The following is a 14,279-nucleotide window of genomic DNA, read 5'->3' as shown; positions in this document are numbered from 1 at the left end:
TCTCTCCCCTTTAAACTTGTAGATAAAGGTATTCTGTCTGTCAGCATTCTTTTCATCCACATTTAGTGCAAATCCTCGGACCGAAGCAAGATAGTTTAACCATTTAAAAAATCGATGTTTGTGTCAAGCAGCTACACCTTTATATCACTGACAGACAACATGTAGCTTGGGACATTTTTGAGGATCTCCAAAGCTCTGTTTGATTACCGATTTTGAAGATTGGCACTATTTAGAGTTAGAGAGCACATGCTAGAAGCCCTAAAGCATAGTTCTAAAAACAAAGGAATAAAATTCAGCCATCTTTCCCAAAAGGGACAGTAGCAGACCCTGCACACTTTACATCATTACCAGACCTTTGGAGCCCTTTAGACGTTTAGCATTTTAAGAGACTCAAAATACATGCTTTTTATATAGGTAGTCCTCGACTTACGACCAAAATAGACCCCCAAATTTCTGTTTTTAAGTGAAACATTTGTTAAGTGGGTTTTGCCCCATTTGACGACCTTTCTTGTCAAAGTTGTTAAGTGAATCACTGCAGTTGATACGTTAGGAACCCGGTTGTTAAGTGAATCTGGCTCCCCCATTGACATTGCTTGTCAGAAGGTCGCAAAAGGGGATCACATGACCCCGGATGTTCTGCCCCAGCTACGGACTCCAAAGAACGCAGCACACACAAAGTCTGTACAAACCCTAGTTTACTAAAATAAAATCATATAAAAAAAATAAAATTTTTTCAAACAAAGGCTGTTAATTAACTTTCTTAACAGCCTGCAAGAATCCAAAGAATAAATAATCTTAATCTTACTATGGTTGGCAGAAAGCCCAGAAGCAATTTGCAGAGAACTAAAATCATGGCACAAAGGAGAGTGAACGGTTGTTTCCTGCAAATTGCTTCAGTTGGCGTTCCTCCTTAAATAGGCTAAGGGAGTGGCCAATTAGCCCCAAGCGTATGGGCCACAACACCGGGACACTGCAACCGTCGTCATTATGAACCAGTTGCCAAGCATCTGAATTTTGATCACATGACCATGGGAATGCTGCAAAAGTTGTAAGTGTGAAAAATGGTCATAAGTCACATTTTTCAGTGTCATCGTAACTTTGAATGGTCACTAAACAAACTGTCGTAAGTCAAGAACTACCTGTAGTGTACATTAAAAGTAGAGGCATTTATGAAGAACAGTTGGGGATCTACTGCATTGTATGGTCACATTTTTTCCCTTTGCCTCATATATGATTATGTAGGTGCTATATGATATTAATATTGCCTTAGTGCTGGGCCAAAATTTTTCGTTCTCTTAGTATGACTGAAACTCCACAGGCGCATAATAACTGAATACTTTACTTTACTGCAGGGGTGTCAAACTTGATTCCATTGAGGGCCGCATCAGGGTTGTGTTTGACCTCAGGGGACGGGATGGGTGTGGCTAGGGTGGGCATGGCCAGCTAGGTGTCACTCATGTCGGAGGCGCTTGTGATGTCCTGAGTGCTGTGCCAGTGAAAATGGACTCCCAAGCTCTGTTTTTGCCTGCAATGGCGTCCTGCTCCGTTTTCACTTAGCCAGATCTAAGCACCCTACGGGCCAGATCTAAACACCCTGTGGGCCGAATCCAGCCCCCGGGCCTTGAGTTTGATACCCCTGCTTTATTGGGTTAAATGAATCTGTGGACTGATGGAATATAATGCTTTTCGGTAGAAGGAGATCATTGTAAACCCCAGTCTGCATTTTTGTTTTTTTCAAGCCTCAAAATTGTCTCTCAGAATCCTTAAATATCCTTAGTTTTAAATCTATCCCCCCTCCACTTAATTTTTCTGACTTTCTTTTCTGGAAGTAGCACTTAAGAACATTATAGTGTTCTCATGATTATATGAGCAGTGTCCTCTCCTTGTGTGGTCAAAACTCTCAATATTGCTATCTCTTTTTAAGCTATCCCTTTCCTTTTGCTATCTTTTCATCTAAAGTTCTCCCAAAGGAGGAAACGTTTAGGTTGTTTACAACTTTATTTTCTTGTTACAAGTAAGCTCTCCTAGAAACAATGGGTGTAGCTATGCTCTAGTTGGAACTGTGCCTGAGCATCCATCCTATAATTTTGACCTTCTTTCTCGGCATATTTACAAAACAATTTGGCCGCGAATACTTGAAAATGATATTAGGAACTTGTACAGAAATTTTCTTTCTCGGCACAGTACAGATCTTTGTAGCAGAATATGATATTACAAGTTATGTAGAATAAATGCAAGGATTTCATCAGTGTCTTGTTGAATAATCAATCAGTATCAGTGAGGGAGATAGAAGAGGCATCATTTTCTCTGCTATAATGTATAATTCATTATTACCTGCACCCCATCTCAGTGAAAGTCATTTCTCTCAGCAGTTCAAAGTAGTTTTGTAAACCTAGGCACTCTGTCCTAGTGACCTGATCTAGTAAAACAAATTTAAACTGCAGCTCCTTTAATGTCAGTACTTCTCATGCCCTCCAAATATACCTTAAAATCCTTTTGTAGCAGAACTGGAATTCATTTAAGAGGGGGACATAGACGATATGCAATAGTGTGCAGCACTGAAGAATTCAGCAATCTCTGTAACAGCACATTCCGTATTCTGTTTAAACCACTGTTTTAATATGCAGTGCTTGCAGTTTTCTACCTCTGTGTTCTTATTTAAAACACAGGAGCCTGTCAGAATATAAAAGTTTAATGCCAAAGTTTTTGTGACATGCAAGAGATGGGGGGGGGGGATTGAGGGAGGGATTATTGGAAGTCAGTGCTTCTTCAAGTGTTTCCCACAGACTCTTCAAAACAGTCTTTAAGAAATTCATGTTTGAAATTTGGAGAGTAGAACTATCAGAATGCTACATCATACATGTTGGAACGTGTTGGATGTCATATATCGAGGTCTTTCCCAGAGAGCAGAATGTGCACTGGATTTCAACAAACGAAGAGAAGAGCCTAGTAAGAAAAGCCATCTGAGTTCTTGATTACCAATTCTATTTATAATAGAATGTTCAGGACTCCCATTTTATCAGTCAAATGAAATTTGACATTCAGAGGCAGTAAATTGGGATGTATCCAGAATCTCCATGAAGTATTGCCCTTATCTTGGAAGCTCAGTTGGGTTCTCCTTGTTAGAATCTGGATTGGGGACACATTGGAATTCCAAGACTCTATACTGAACTGGGAAATTGAGGGGAAAAAAAAGATTCAGAAGAAGGAAATAACAAATGATTTCATTAACATTGCCAAGAAACCTGGCCAGACTCAATCACGTGATTCAAATTTGGCTGAAGGACATATTTACCTATACCTTATCTTCTCCATGAAAATGACATTTTGAATTAATGATAAACATGCAGAGAAATTGGGTGCTACTTTCTCTGCTGCTACCCAGGATTTTATCTTGTTCCTGGGATCTTTAAGCTTGTTGCTCCTCTTTTTCAGGAATATAATGTAGGGCTACCATATTTTGGATTAGAAAAATCCACACAACTACTAGACCAAGGGTATCCAACTCGCAGGGTGCTTAGATCTGGCCCACGATGCCTCTGCCAGCGAAAACTGGCTCCTGAGCTCCATTTCTGGCTGCAAAGGCCTTCTGCAACCTTCTGCCAATGAAAACACAGCCCTCCCTAGCTCCATTTTCACTGGCAGAGGGTTGCAGGAGTCCTTTGCAGTTGGAAACTTGGAGCTCGGAAGCCCATTTTCACCGGCAGAACGCTTGGGCCGCCACAGGCACTCTTGACATGAGTGACATCAAGCAGGCCATGCCCACCCTGGTCACACCCACCCCTTCCCCCTGAGGTCAAACACAACCCTGATGTGGCCCTCAATGAAATTGAGTTTGACACTCCTGCACTAGAGCAACAGTCCCCAACCTTTCTGGCTTTGCGGACAGGCGGCAGCTGCAATGACAGGGGTGAGGGGATGGTTCTGTGCGCACAGTAGGTGAGCACACTCGTCCACGCAGCTCACACAACTGGAGCTGCATGAGCATGCTCATCTACCAGTTTTACAGCCTGGTTCTGAATGGGTCGCAGCCAAGGGATTGGGGACCCCTGCACTGGATGATAGCAAACAGGAAAATAGAGTCACGTAACATAGTTAACTCAGTACTGTCTCACATGGTCGTATGAATTTTTTTCAGCCTAAATATGTTAACCTAACAACATGGATGGTTTACTAAAGCTTTAAGAAAAACATAAGACACAATATACATATATGGACTCTATCCACATGCAGTATGATTTGTCTGTTATGGTTTATTTCTCCATTAAAGAATGCTTTTCTCAGATGCTTTTCTCCATTAAATGAAACATTAGGCTCACTGTCCTTCTCCCAAATTTTGCCTGGTTCCTACTTATCATTTGAATGCTATACAAAGCCTTTATTTTAAATGTGTTTGCTACTTTTATTTTTATTATATATTACAGCTGCAATAATTTTATTGCTAATATTTTTATAATATCATTGCTAATAAATTTCTAATTACTTCTTATAAGCTACCCTGATGCTGCTGCTATAAGTTTGTCTGTAAATATATGATAGAAGATGGATAAACAAATAATTTTTAAAGCAATGACAGTGAGGAATGGCAGATGCAGATGGCTTAAGATACAGTAACTGAATATGAATAAGCCTTGCAATCCTATACATGCCTACTATCCTGTGCTGTGCTTGTGTAGTGCTGAAGTATGTTGTTGTACTTCACTGTATACTAAAAATAACAACAAAGGAAGGACTGGAACTTTGTTATTTTTTCTTTCTTGAGTCTATATAGGGGATCTCTCCAAATGGATAATCTGTATAATCATCTGCACATCTAGTTTCTCTGAAACTTACTTGACAATTTGAGTTTTCTTTTTTCTTTGGTGCTCTCTGAGCTTGGTTGTTTTCTTGCAGACTTTTTATTACCTAAACTTGGACTAGCACTGATGATGTTACCTAGTTTGGGTAATGAAATTTCTGCAAGAAAGCAATAAAGCTCAGAGGGCACCAAGGATTCCTCATTTCAACCCTGAGCTACAAATATTTTCCTTTATTTTTTTGTTCTACTTTAGTTTCATCTGGTTTGTGAACATCCAATAGCACATATGTTTTTGGGTGGGAAAGGTCTTGGAGATGACATTTAAACCACCTGTGGATGGAGATTCTTGGAACAGCAAAACTTCAAGCTTAGTATCACTGAAGTGTAGACCAACTTCAACTTCTGATTTAGCCTGAAGACTCATTTGGAAGTTATTCCTTTTGGTTACACTTGAATCATCCTGTTAAATAATTTCAGCCATGACTTAAAACCAATATTCTTTTGACAAGAATCATTAGTATAGAAAATAAATTATGTACAATGTTTGTTGCAGCCAGAATTTTTCCCTGGAGACAGAAAATTCTGATGCCATTAAATGAATACTAATTCTTTTTTTAAAAAAGGCTAAATAAAATTTGATAGATTTAAGCTATAAATAGAAAAATAAAAAACATGTATTTCTTGGAAACCTATGTTCTTTGCTGAGAACATGAGTCTCAAAATCCTGATAATAATGTGAACCTTCTGTTATAGGTAAAACTTTGAAAATACCTAGAACAATTTAGAGGTTTCCTAGAATGCCTTTCTTTTTACTTATGAAGGTAAATATTTGCCAATTAACTTATATCAAATAAAATAACATTTTAATATTCCACTTTCTAGTTTAAAACCATAGTTGTCAATATACCTCTCTCTTCTACTTTTACTCTATTTGAAGAAAATGATTATAGCATTTTTGTTATTTTGAATAAATATGTAGATGTTGTTTACAGATACAGAGGTTATATCCCATAGAAGGAATTTTGAGTTATTTGTAGGATTTACAAGAAGATTCTTATCATAAGAGAAATTGTAAAGAAACATTGGATGGATTCTGTTGGTATAATAAACTGATTTCAGGTCCTTGTCAATCATGATTGAAAGCAATAACCATACAATACTATTTCAATGATGATGATAATGATGATGATTATATATTTAAAAACTCCTTCGTTTACCTGATTGGAGATGGGTTTTTTTAGTTAAATCACTTGCTGCTTTGAGAGATATCTTGGACTCTCTTTTTAACTGGTAGAGCTTTAAAGAACATAAATCAAATAATTACTCAGTAGCTGCTCAGTCTCTGAGAGTGTAATAAATAAGTGGGTCTAAATTAAGAGTCAATGGTGCAGCCAGTAATTAAAGGGTTCTTTTCCTGTTGGCCACATGTGCATAATCACAGTCATGAACCTTGTATTATTGTCTAGACTATGAGTCCTGCGTTGCAAAGTACCTGCTCCTCAGATAGTAATTTAATTATTGCATTAGTGCCCTATAGTTTATGGCACCGGTTACATCAAAGGAAGGTTATAACTTGGACTGATCGTTGGTCTGACCTGCAATAGATTCATGCAGAAATTGAAGCTTCATCTGTCTGTTTAATTATTTCATTAATGTCCTGTAGTGTTACGGCAGAGATAGGTTGCAAGGACAGACTTAACATTGATCAACACAAATAGAGTAAAATAAAATTTTAAAAAATCACTTGCTCCCATGTTCTGGGTTCCAGAATATCTTGACAGTTTGATTTTTTTTAAAAGGGGTATCTACTAAATATAGTTCTGTTAATTCATTCTTGGATATATTATCTGGCAGTATTCATTCCCTTTAAGATAAATTTGCTCCCCAGCCTGGCTGTTGCATGATCACATTTAATTTTAGAGATGGATAGTCTTTTTTCCCTGCACTCTTCAATCTTTACTTCAGCCTTCATATTTTTTTATGAGACAAGAATATTGTGAGATGTGTGAACATCTATTGCGTGCTGTCACATGTAATTGCACTTGACAGGGGACAAACATGGCAAAATGTGCCCTAGAAAAGAACAAAACAATATTCCTCTGCTATATTTGAAATCGGAATAGTGGGATAGTTCACTAGATAGGAATAATTATTACCTTAAAGTTCTGCCAAGTATCCAGGTTTACTTTTAACATGAATCTTGTTTGAAGATTTTTTTTTTTTCACTTTGGCAATCCCTAACCCTGTAATTAATGAAGCCTTCAGTCCTCTGGTTGAAATTAAACATCATCTAGTGGGTGATGAGCAATATGATTTCAAATTGAACTTGGCTTCCTACAATTCTCTTAAATTTAACATTATAGGACAAGGGAGTGAAATAAAATAGATGTTGATATATCCAGCAATAATATACAAGTCTTTCCAGTTTAAACAAAGAAAAAGAGAAACACTAAACATGCCACTACAAAGTATACTCAGAATTTGTCTGAAAAACAAAGATGCTCAGAAAACCTAAGGTAATAAAGGAATTAGATGAATAAGGCCTTAGCTGCCATTGAGCTGTCACCATGTATCTTTTGGACATTTCCCATGTTTAACACACACGCGCGCACACGCACAATTTCTAAGTATTGGCTGAAATTTTTTTGCTGGCAAAAGAAAGCATTGAATTAGAGTCCTGGCTGCACGTGGAAGCCAAGTCACAATTTGTTTGCCAGAATCTCAATATTCTCCTCGTCCCCTTCACCAGCTGCATTTGGAAAGGATGGTTTAGTTTCATTTTAAACTGAGCCTCTGAGTAGTTTCTTTCTGCTTGTCCAATTGTAGTTTTGAAGTTGGAGGTTTGGAGCTTCTTAAACTGGCTAGTAACACACTCAGCTGTATTTATTTCTTTAAATGTATTAGCCACCCAACTCCAGTGAACATAATGAGTGCCATAAAAGAATTCTTGTTCAGGGACATTATAAATTGGGGATGTGTATTTGTTTGTGGCAATATGTATGTGTGCTGTTTTCGTCTCCAGGTATCATACAGCGAAGCAAGACAAAATAGATCTAAACCAAAAATCCATGCTGAGGCCTCCAGAATATACCACCTTCCATGTCAAGACATTTATAGGGGTTTAGGAAATCACAACTGATGTAGGTAGTAGTGACCAAATGTACTGAGGAAAAGAAATGTTTCATTAACTCTGAGAAAGTTCCATTATTTTTAGCATTTCAAAGCACTGTTTTTTTCTTCTGTCAGACAAAGCTGTATAATAGCCCAAATTCTGGGATATTTGCATTGGGCCTCTACACTTCTTCAGTTTATCATTTATATTTTCCACAACAAAAGAAAAATCTGACAATGCTGGCTGCAGTCTATTTCTTAGCGTTCTCTTAATTTACAGACAGCCTTTTTCAGAACCTGCTTGAGCACACTAAATGAATGCTTTTGGACAGTGAAAGTCTTATTTATTCCAATGGGATTTGTAGAAATGTGGCTCTAAAATTGTCAACTAGAATAGCTATGGTGAAATTGTGTCCTTTGATCAGCAGATCAAAGATTTAGATTTTAGTTTAAGATTTTTAATAATTGACTACATAATTGTATTATTACAGATGTAATAATACATCATGATGTATCAGTAATGATATCACTACTGATGATGAAGAGAACCAGCTTGTTTCCAGAAAAAAATATGATTGAGAGTGTATCCTAAATTATGGTGGACCAAACTGTGTGAGAGTGGATCTTAATTTATTGAGCATATAGATAATCCTTCTTTAAAAAAATTAGTATAGTCTACTCTAGTGACAGCTAACCTTTTCAGCACTGAGTGCCGAAATGGGAGCGTGCACGCATGCGCTGGAGTGCCAGAACCTGGAAGAGAGCAGCCAGCTGGTGCGTATGCATGTGGTGACCAGCTTCTGTTCCGGGTTCTAGCGCACATATGCATGCTGGACAGCTGGTCCGGCATGCATGTGCACCAGCCAGCTGCTCTCTTCCAGGTTCTGGCATGCACATACCTGTTGGACAGTTGGTCTTCATGTGAAGACCAGCTGGCCAGTGTGCATGGGCGTGATGGAACCTGGAAGAGAACAGCTGGCCAGTGCACATGCATGCAACAGAACCCAGAAGAGCAGCTGGTGACAGGCTCTATGTACCACCTCTGGCACGCGTGCCATAGGTTCACCATCAAGGGTCTACTCTATAACATAGGTTTTTCCTGAATTGAGCTCTTGTTTCAAATATCACTGAGATGGTGAGTTCAACAGCCAGTGCGATGTACAATAGCAGTTAAATGCTGGTCTAGAAACTAGGAAATTATGAGCTCTAGCCCTTCCTTGGATTTGAAAATCAGTGAATTGAATTTGGCTTAGTTGCTCTGTCTCAGACCAACCTACCTTATTCTGAGCAAAATAAGAGATGAGAACATTAAGCTTATATACTACTTGAGTTCATAAAAAATAAAGGGAGATAAAATTAAATGAAGTGGACAAAAATAGTATATAAGTGCTATATTTGAAATGAGCTAGGCTAGAGTATGATGAGCACAATTACTGATAGTCCTTCATTTACGACTATTTGTTTAACAATGGTTCAAAGTTATGACAGTCTTGGAAAAAATGATTTATGACCTGTCCTGCACTTACATGCATCATACAACTGGAAATTTGGTCCCGATTGCGGTCACAAATGGAGGACTACTGATATTTTCCAAAGGTATTCAAGCCTATACAATTTTAAGGGTAAACGCTCATCATGATTCTTCCTGTTGTTGCTGAGAATCTTTAAAGTATCTGACATTTTATATCCATCGCATTGCATTCTGGCAAAGGAGGAAACAGATTGCACTTCAAGTAATCTTATTTCATCCAGGTAAAATTTAAAGGTTTGGAGGATTGATATTGCTATGTATTCCATTGGAACGATAAAAAAGCTTTGATTCCAACATTCAGGTTTTTTTTCCCCAGTGCAGTGTAAGCAGTGGTGGGATTCAAGTAATTTAACAACCGGTTCTCTGCCCTAATTATTTCTTCCAACAACCAATTTGCCAAATTGCTCAGAAAGTTAACAACCGGTTCTCCCGAAGTGATGCGAGCTGGCTGAAATCCCACCACTGAGTGTAAGGAAGTGGCAAGCTATTAAACAGCAGGAGCATCAGGTTTCTGAGCTGCCAATGTCAGCTTTCTAGGCATAGTATTTGCTCTCAAACTCTCTTTGAGTTTGTTCTGCACTAGCATAGCCTTTTGCATTTCAGAAGAAGCAAATCGGCAACTTTGTTTAATCAGATGAGATATCTGGAGCACTGTTGGAAGTAAATCTGACCAAGTGGATCCAACCAAGCATGCTTCCAAACCCACATTACAAATTACGCTGTGGAGTAAGAGCAGTGAAACAGATTTACTTCTTTGCTCTTACTATGTCTCCTGGTAACCAACCAATGGCCCTTTTTCAGTTGCCCTTCCCTTGCTGGGGATGGATAGATATCACAACCTGTTGGACTTTTGTATTGTTCAGCATTGGAGAATAAACTTATTTATTTACATTTATTGGTGACCGAGGGCCAATGGACTCTGGAGTGGCCCAATTAGCCAGTGGGATGTAGAATTATGTCATCAGCAATTTATGAACCAATGATTTATCAATAAGGTTAGCAGTGGGTGATTGTAATGAATTGTGGCTTCCATTCCTTGAAATGTTTATTGCACTGTGTGTGTGTGTGTGTGTGTGTGTGTGTGTGTGAGAGAGAGAGAGAGAGAGAGAGAGAGAGTGAGTGTTTGTGTGAATATGAAAGAAAATATATGTTCTTTTTTTTTATTGAATTTTAAACAAAAATATAAAGACAATACAAAAAATACAAAGACATTACAAAGACAAACAAATTCCCACCACCAACCTACCCGCACCATACTTTACACATATGTTGTGATCATCATCAGAATATATATTGCTTTATAAGTTAATATATAAATGATACATTGTCAATTCAGGTGTTTTAAATTAGAAATAATCTTGCATCTCCTCTTTATTCATTTCCGGTTTTAATTTTCCTACCCTATTCTCTTTCATCTATATTTGTACTGATTTTCTTTTCCAGCCATTGATACCACTGGTGCCACACAAGATAGAATTCACTTTCTTCTTTATCCTGGAGTTCTAGTGTCAGTCTATCCATTTCGGCACACTCTGTTATCTTTGAGATTAGTTTGTCTTTGGTTGGGAGTTGGTCTGATTTCCAATTTTGCGCGAACAGTAACTGTGCTGCTGTCAAAATGTGTATGATGAGGTATTTTGTCTCTTTGTTGTGTTGTGTTGTTATCATTCCAAATAAAAAAAATTCTGGAGTGTTTTCTACTTGTTGATTTATTATTTCTTCAATAATTTCCTTTATGTCCTTCCGGTATTGTTGGGCCTTTGTACATTTCCACCAGGCATGGTAGTATGTCCCCTTTTTTGTTTTGCACTTCCAACCGTGTGGGGAGGCGTTCGGGTATATTTTGGCTAATCTGGCTGGTGCTAAGTGCCATCTGTAAAACATTTTTATGAGGTTTTCTTTGTAGGGTATGGCTCTTGTCATTTTGATGTACTGTTTCCACAATTTCTCCCAGTTTGCCAATTGAATGTTGTGCCCTATGTCCCTGGCCCACCTTATCATAGAAAGAAAATATATGTTCAATACATTTTGTTTGTTCTTTCCTTATAATTTTGTGTATTTTTTTCTAGTAAAGGAACTCATCACTGTAAAGGTTTATCAGTATGTGGCTGATTCTCAGTTGCATCTTTTCATCCTTTGCCAGGCAATTCTTGAATTGGCACCTCCTGCTTAAGGAGCAGGTGGCAGCTGTTATGCCTCTTTCTCGACTAAGAGAACTAAGAAGCCTTCCTTATAGTCATTCATGCCTCAATCACCTTGCAAGTGGTCTTTTGAAATGAGATTTTCCTGATTTTTGGACACCTCTGTTGCATGAACTGTGCTGGGTAACAGTGTTGAAACACCTAACTACGTGAGAGACAATCTTTCGCTTTAGGTCCAGCCAAAATCTTGTTCTAGGTCCAGCCAATTAAACAATGCCATTTAGCAGGACCAGGAACCAGCCCTGCCCTGAGGATTTTTTGTTTGGCTGCTTTGATCTACTTAAAGTGAACTCTGAACATATGAGTCTCCTCTCAGGCCTTGGATTCGGCTGCCTGGCAGGCCCTTTTTGGTTGGAAATACTTGGGTTTCCATTTTTATAACATGGTGTGGGCCATTATGCATGGGTTTATATTTTTATAACATGGGTTTAAAAAGTGTTTTTCAATTGTAGAGTCATTATTTTTGTTTAGGAATAATTAATTGTTGGAAAGAGAATTTAAAAGTTTAAACTAAAAGGCTATATGGCTTATCTTATATTTCAATGCTATAAGGATCCATAATTTTGGCCCCTGAAATAGACAAGAAATGCAGAAACTTTCTATAGCTTTACAAATAAAAATAAAGTGAATTGCAGTATCTTTTTCAGATTCAAACAATACAATAACAAAATAATACATTTATTATTACATCACTTGAAATTATTAAAATCTTATGAGGTAGTAACTGCAGGTTAGAACAAAGTTGAGGAATGAAAGTATTAAACAGTTAGTTAGTTAGTTAGTTAGTTAGTTAGTTAGTTAGTTAGTTGTGAAGTTGTGTCTGACCCATCGCGACCCCATGGATAACGTTCCTCCAGGCCTTCCTGTCCTCTACCATCCTCTGGAGTCCATTTAAACTCATGCCTACTGCTTCAGTGACTCCATCCAGCCACCTTGTTCTCTGTCGTCCCCTTCTTCTTTTGCCCTCAATCGTTACCAGCATTAGGCTCTTCTCCATTAATTAATTAATTAATGGAGAATGTAAAGTAGTAGAATGTAAAGATCTTAGCTTTTATTAGAAACTTAAAAGATGATTCCATGCCTCTTGGAAAAGGGAATTTCCATGATTTTAGAGTCACTTTTTTTAAAAAAAGGCATTTCTCATCCAAGAGCTGCATTCTGGAAAATAGTAGGATGCTTGCAGAACTGTCTTTATAGTCTACAGAGGAAGGAGCTCATTTTGGAAGGAATCTTGCAATCTTCTGCTATCCTGGCATCAATTCATTTAGGGCTTTGAAGATAAAAGCCAGCACTTTGAACTATATCGAGAAATGAAGTGGAAGTGAATCAAATCCAAAACCAAATAAAATAAACTGGGCTACATGGATTTCTGATGGTTTTTTTAAAACTCCCCCTCCCTTGGCGTCCAATTAATAATAACCCATATGTTAGTGGTTATTTCTGTATTATCTGGGAAGGGTTGCAACACTTACTGGAATGTCCTGATGTCTTTATAAACATCTCCAAAGATTTTTTTTGGCAATAGTGTTGTAAAATAGTGATTTATTATTGTTTACTTCTGAACTCCCCCCCCCCCCCGGTTTCTCAGTCTAGTCTACAATTTCTCAACTAATCGGCCAAAAGCCACAGGTTCTTTCCAAAATTCACATATTGTTCTCTATTGAGTTTGATATCCCAGTTTTGGAACTGCCATCTAAGCACAAATGGAGATGTGTAAAAATGTGCTTAAGGACATATCTCATCAGTCTATGCTTAGGGCTACGTGTCTGCCTGTACTTTGAATATGAGAACATAACAATTTGAATTCTATGCATCCCACAGCATTTACTTTAGAAACTCCTAATGTGCTATATTAAGTCATTTCTGATCCATCAGTGTAGAAATTGCCAGTAATGATGGCTGTAAATATCCTAGTGCCCAATTATCTCCAGATTTAAAAAAAAAAAAAAACAAGTAAAAATTAGCTTGGGCAGCAGCCAGTGCAGTGGTGCAAACTTTTCTCAAAGTTGCAACTCCAGTGCATTCAGTGTGGTTAATCAAAATATAAAAGCCAGTGAACTTTAATAGCTTCATATTCATTTGTTTTTCCTTAGATAATTGCATGCCAGTAACACAATTTAAGATGTTTTTCTGTCTGTAAAATATTTCGAACAGTGATTAAGATCTACCCACAGATAAAATAAATGTTGAATTTTCTGTCAAATACTGACCTATTTTTTATTTTCGTTGAGCAATAACCTCTCAAACTTGCATTACCTCAAGTTCATTTTCAAAGGTAGTTAATGAAATCACTCCCGAAAGCAAGTAAGCACGCAGACTAACTCCATTGCATATAAATGTAGATAAATAATTTTGGAAGCTTCGATGTTGACAATTTACTATTTTCTTTAATATGTTTTCTTCAAAGGATTCCAAATATTGAACCCTCTGGTGGTTTGTAAGTATGTATCTGCCTGTCAGGGTTTTTTTGTTTTCCCCCCAGTATTGTGCTTATTAAGAAAGTAGCCATGATGGCAGTATGACTGTCTCTGCTGGGAAATTAGTGGATCCCTTGTGCAGTTGGTTAAACTAGATGAACCAAGTGTTTGTTCCAGCAGGAACACTTATATGTTAGACTCTCATAATAATTGAACCCTAA

General features: G+C 37.7%; 1 protein-coding gene across 13 annotated transcripts in view; it reads left to right on the top strand.

The window, feature by feature from the left end:
- Positions 1-14,279, top strand: part of PTPRK (protein tyrosine phosphatase receptor type K) — a 393,200-nt gene that overhangs the window by 107,259 nt on the left and 271,662 nt on the right. The gene's annotated exons all lie outside the window — the stretch shown is intronic.

The sequence above is a fragment of the Pantherophis guttatus genome, chromosome 1, assembly GCF_059756535.1.
Source record: "Pantherophis guttatus breed Tessera chromosome 1, ASM5975653v1, whole genome shotgun sequence".
Classification (NCBI taxonomy): domain Eukaryota; kingdom Metazoa; phylum Chordata; class Lepidosauria; order Squamata; family Colubridae; genus Pantherophis; species Pantherophis guttatus.
Note: the sequence above shows the minus strand (reverse complement) of the source record. Positions and strands in the feature narration are given on the sequence as shown.